Here is a 5,919-nt window from a genome sequence, read left to right on the forward strand (position 1 = left end):
ACTGTGAGCAGAAAACATTGCTGTTAAGAGAAGCAATGGAGCAGCCAGAAAAATTAAGCACCACCACTTTTTACCATATTACGAACAAGTGAAGTGACTGAGCCCCACAACTGTTTGGTTGCTTCTCTGAGAATCCTGAAAATGGTATGGCCAAAAGATGATTTTCTTACCTTAATTCTCAATACATTGAGGCATCCATCCTTCTTTCCACCCCTTCAGTCTCTCCACCCTCTTCCTTCTCATCCTTCCTTCTCTCCATCATCCATACTTCCTCTCCAGTCTTCTCTCTGTTAATCGATTTTTACCCCTCATCAGTCATCCATTCATTTTTGCATAAATCAATCAATCAATCAATCAATCAATCAAGGAATTTGTAGAGCGTGCTACTCACCCGTTAGGGTCTCAAGGCGCTGAGGGGGGTCACTACTGCTCGAACAACCAGGTCTTGAGTTGCTTCCTGAAGGCAAGATGGTCCTTTGTCAGCCAGAGGTGGGTGGGGAGGGAGTTCCATGCCTTGGCTGCCAGGTAGGAGAAGGATCTTTTTTGCGAATACGTGGGACTGTGGCGAGGGTGAGGCTGGCGGAGCAGAGCTGGTGGGTAGGCATGCAGAATGCGAGGCGGCTGTTGAGGTACCTGGGCCCCACGTCATGGAGAGCCTTGTGTGCGTGGGTGAGGAGTCGGAATGTGATTCTCTTGCTGATGGGGAGCCATTGCAGGTTCTTCAGATGGGCAGAGATGTGGCTGTGGCGGGGGATGCCCAAGATGAGTCTTGCCGAGGCGTTCTGGGTGCGCTGTAGTCTTTTCTGGAGCTTGGCTGTGGTTCCGGCGTAGAGGGAGTTTCCGTAATCCAGGCGGCTGGTGACGAGGGCCTGGGTGACCGTCTTCCTGGTTGCCGTGGGGATCCATCGGAAGAATTTTCGGAGCATACGGAAGGTCTTGAAACAGGACGGTGAGATGACGTTGACTTGCTTGGTCATCGTGAGGGAGGAGTCCAGGATGAAGCCCAGGTTGCGTGCATGGTCCGTTGGCTTGGGTGCGGTGCCCAGGGCAGGTGGCCACCAGGAGGCATCCCAGCGGAGGGCGAGGGTCGAAGGATGAAGTCTTCCGTTTTGTCAGAGTTCAGCTTCAGACAGCTGAGCTTCATCCATTCCGCGACGTCCTTCGTTCCTTCCTGGAGGCTGGCTCTGGCGGTGGCGGGGTCATTGGTGAGGGAGAGTATCAACTGTGTGTCGTCGGCATAGGAGATGATGTTGAGGTTGTGTTTGCGTGCGACCTTGAAGAGGGTGGGGCTGAGCGAGGATCCTTGTGGGACGCCGCAGATGACTTCGGTAGCTGCTGACCGGAACGGGGGGAGGCGGACTCTCTGGGTTCTACCGGCGAGGAACAAGATTATCCATTCTAAGGCCGTGCCTTGGATTCCGGTGTCGCTGAGGTGTTGTATCAGGGTGCGGTGGCATACCGTGTCGAAGGCTGCTGAGAGGTCCAGGAGAATGAGTGCGGTGGTTTCCCCGTTGTCGAGCATAGTCCTGATGTCGTCGGTGGCTGCGATGAGGGCGGTCTCGTGCTGTGGTTGGCTCAGAAACCGGACTGTTAGGGGTCGAGGGATCCGTTCGTCTCGAGGAAGGCAGAGAGTTGTTTGTTGACCGTCTTCTCGATGACTTTGGCAGGAAACGGGAGGAGAGAGATGGGTCAGAAGTTCTTGAGGTTCGTGGGGTCCGCAGTGGTTTTTTTCAGGAGGGCACTGAGTTCGGCATGCTTCCAGCTCTCTGGGAAGGTGGCTGATGCGAAGGAGCTGTTGATGATGTCGCGCAGTTGTGTTGCGACGATGGAGTTGGCTTTGTTGAAGATGTGGTGTGGGCATGGGTCGCTGGGGAAGCCAGAGTGGATGGTGTTCATAGTGCGGGTGGTGTCTTCGGTGCTGACCGGGTTCCAGGTGCAGAGGGTGGCGGTTGGGTGCACTGGTTCGGTGGTTGGGTCGTTGGTCTGTGCGCCGAAGCTGTCGTGTATGTTGGCGATCTTGAGGTGGAAGAACGAGGCGAGTGAGTCGCAGAGGTCTTGCGAGGGTGTAATGTCGTTGTTGCTCGGGTTGGAGAGCTCTTTGACGATGTTGAAGAGTTCCTTGCTTTTGTGGGTGTTGTTGTCCAGGTGCTGCTTGTAGGTGGTTCTCTTGGTGGTCCGGATCAGTTGGTGGTGCTTGCGGGTGGCATTCTTGAGGGATGTCATGTTCTCTGTTGTCTGGTTCTGGCGCCAGGTTTTCTCCAGGGAGCGGCAGGTTTTCTTGGAGTTTATGAGGTCGTCCGTGAACCATGAGGCTTTCTTGCTGTGGGGCCCGCTGGGTGGTTTCTTCAGTGGTGCGAGTTAGTTGGCGCAATCGGTGATCCATTGTGCGAGGTTGTGGGCTGCTTCGGTGGGGTCCGTCGTGATGGTGGGAGGGTTCTTGCTGAGGGAGGTGGTGAGCTGGTCGGTGGTGATCTTGCTCAAGCTTCTGCAGGGGGCTTGTTGCGGGTGGTGGTGGGTAGTGGTTTTCTTAAAGGCGAAGTGGATGCAGCTGTGGTCTGTCGAGTGGAGTCTGGTGGAGTGGCTGAAGGAGATGTGCTTGCTGGAGGAGTATACAGGGTCAAGCGTGTGGCCGGCGTAGTGGGTGGGGGTGTTCTCCAGTTGCTTGAGTCCAAGGTTTGCGAGGTTGTCCAGCAGGGTGGTGGTGTTGCTGTCATTGTTGTTCTCCTAATGTTCATCCATCTTCCGCCTCATCAATCCGTTCCATCCATCCATCTCTCCATATATTCACCCATGTCTTCATCTGTCCATCCATCTTCCCTTGCATCTATTTGTCCATCCATTCAACTGACCCACACCCATGCTGCCATATACCCTCCTTCTCTCAATGTCCCCCCTTCCTTTCCATTCATGCTCACTTGTTTAATTTTCAGCCGTGGCCAGTGCAGGTATGAGCGGTGGGGCAGTGGGGCCCAGTGGGGGGATTTCGATGGACAATGACGAGGGAGAATCAAATAAATAATACATTTTCCCTTGTCATCGTACGTCAAAATCACCCTCCCGCCACCAGGCCCCCACTGCCTCACCGCTCATACCTGCACCCGCCGTGGATGTTAACTTTTTCTCCTAACCCACAGCTCTAGCATACTATTCTCCTTCAATAGTGTTTATAAACTTTTGTTTGGAGCACAATGTAAACAAAATCAGAAGAGCCATGGAAAACCTTTTAAAGATTTTATGTTACACACACTGCCAAATGCTTCCAACCCCTGCTCAAGCTGCTAAAGTGGAGGGGTGGGGGGAGGGGGGGAAAAGAAACTAGATTTGCATCATAACCAGGCGCAAATACACATGAAAGTAAGGGCAATATTCGATCAGTTGTGTGATTTAAGTTAGCCACACCTGCCGTACTGCTTGCGCAATCTGGCTTTAAGATAAATGTTAATACGTCAGCAGGTTATATAAAAGAGTTCCAAATGTTTGGGCCTGATGTCTTTGAAAATATCAATGCTTGTCCTCAAAGAACGTCTTTGCGAAAAATGGATTTTAATGCATATAATTTCTTTTCTAAATCACATTAAAGCTATTAACTTAAAAAGTACCCTTCCTGGGGGACTGTTGCAACCTGCTTTGTAATGACCAGTTGCAAAATACACGGTATATTGCATTCAAATGAAATAAAGCAGTACTTTCTTACCACACCCATGGATTGTTGTGGTCTTCTTGCAAACGGATATCCCTTTTCGAAATATGATACTTTTCCGAGTGATGAGCTGGAAACGGAAGAAATTAAATAATAATGTCCTGGAAAGTGTGTATGCTGACCCAGCACACCGCCAAGAGCCCGCCCAGGGATGCTCCTGCACAGCTCATTGATGGCGCTCTGGGACTGCAGAGTGCTGCCAAGAGCAATTAAGGGCTTATGACCAGTGCATTTGGACTGTTACATGGAAGCACCAGTTTTTGCAGGGATAAAATGATTAGCAGCAATAAAATGAGTTTTGTAATATTTTTCTGCAGGTGGTTTTTAGGTATAAATTAACACCATGTTCAAGAACAGCATTTTGTAGCATATCAGTAGTACTACATTAGTAGAGAGTAGTTGGAAAATGGGAAATACTTACTTCAAAATAGAAGGGGTTTAGGGAAAAAAGTAAAGAGGGATTTAGGAGGGGCAGGCTATGCCCACCCAAAAAAGTGTAAGCCTATCGCTATTCACAGGCTACACTTCCAACATTACTACACTGTAAAGGTGACGAAACAATAGCAATTGGACTTCAGCACAGCCTTGGATTAAGCCAAGCATCACAAAGTGCAACACACTTTAATAGAAAATAATAGATTCAGTGACTTAAAATAAAACCCCAAAGGAAATGAATAAATACAATATATTTGCAACTTTTAAAAGTATCTATCTATCTATCTATCTATCTATCTATCTATCTATCTATCTATCTATCTATCTATCTATCTATCTATCTATCTATCTATCTATCTATCTATCTATCTATCTATCTATCTACTGGTCTGTAAGGCAGTCTGTATGTTTATATTGCCCAGTGGTAGTTGCTACTGGCTTGTTATAGTTATGACCGAGTTTCCACAGGAAACTGATTTTTTTATTTGCTTATAACTTTGGCACCGTTTGACAAATCTTCACAAAATTTTCCAATAAAAGTATCATCCACCTTAGCTCCTTTTGAGACTGTTTCAGAGTGATCTGGGAAAGTAGGGACTGAGAAAAAGGAGGGCCCCAAACTGCATTTTCCCCATGTAACTTTCCATAGGAATATTTGGCCTAAGCTATAGATAAAATGGCTGAACGTAATTGCACCAAATGTGACAAAAAGGTAGATGATTATCCAGAAAGTGTACCTTTTGTGATTTGGTGTTAATTCATTCAGTAGTTTTCGAAAAATTAAATGTTAATAATGTATGTATATACAGGAACACAGAGGACCCGTAGATCAAACAGCTCTAAAGATAAGATCTGACTGGCTGCCACAACATCAACAAAGAAGTAGCAGCAGCAATTCCAGGACTTGGGGACCCATGGCCTGAATACTAGCAGGAATAGTAAATGTTACCCTTCAAAAGCCCATCCCTTTCCCTTGGAGTGGGAATAGTAAATCTAACACTATAGCGTCCAACAATTTCCCTGATTCTGTGCATGCTGGAGAGGGAATAATGAATTTGAATCCTCCAAAGTCCAACATGTTCCAAATTGGTGGTATAGTATACCTAACCCCTCAAAATGATGTAATTTTCTTTTCTTTTACTTACATTGGAGTGGAAATGTAACATTTTACCCTACCAGAACTCAACATTTTGCCAACTATTGCAGAAATCGGAGTGGGAATAGTAAATCTATAAAAATAAAGAATTTGTAATTTTTGTATTTATACTTTATTTTTTGGCTTTGTATTAATATTATTTCATTAAATTGAATATATGTTTTTGTTATATATATATATATATATATATATATATATATATATATATATATATATATATATATATATATATATATATATATGTCTTTTGATGTTTTCATGTTTATTATTATTCATAATCTTGATGTATTGTTTTAATTGTTTTGATACTTTGTGAAGTTTCCAAAGGATATATCTACATAGATTGTTTTATTTTACATTCATAATTTATATGTGTAAGTACATTTTTCATTATAATATTAATTTAAACTTTAATATTTGAATAAGATTAATTAGAATGTCGTATATATGGATTTCTCAAATACTTATTTTCTTTGACAAAATACTGGATCACAACACTTTTTCCAATTTAGTTCAGTTGTCATGACGGGGCCACAGTCACATTACAGCAGCTATTCATATTTGCAGAACATTTCTTTTATGGGAGCAAGCCTTTTTCTCTGTCTCTCTCCTGATGTGTTTATCCATT

Source organism: Lissotriton vulgaris, chromosome 1_1, assembly GCF_964263255.1.
Source record: "Lissotriton vulgaris chromosome 1_1, aLisVul1.2, whole genome shotgun sequence".
Taxonomy (NCBI): domain Eukaryota; kingdom Metazoa; phylum Chordata; class Amphibia; order Caudata; family Salamandridae; genus Lissotriton; species Lissotriton vulgaris.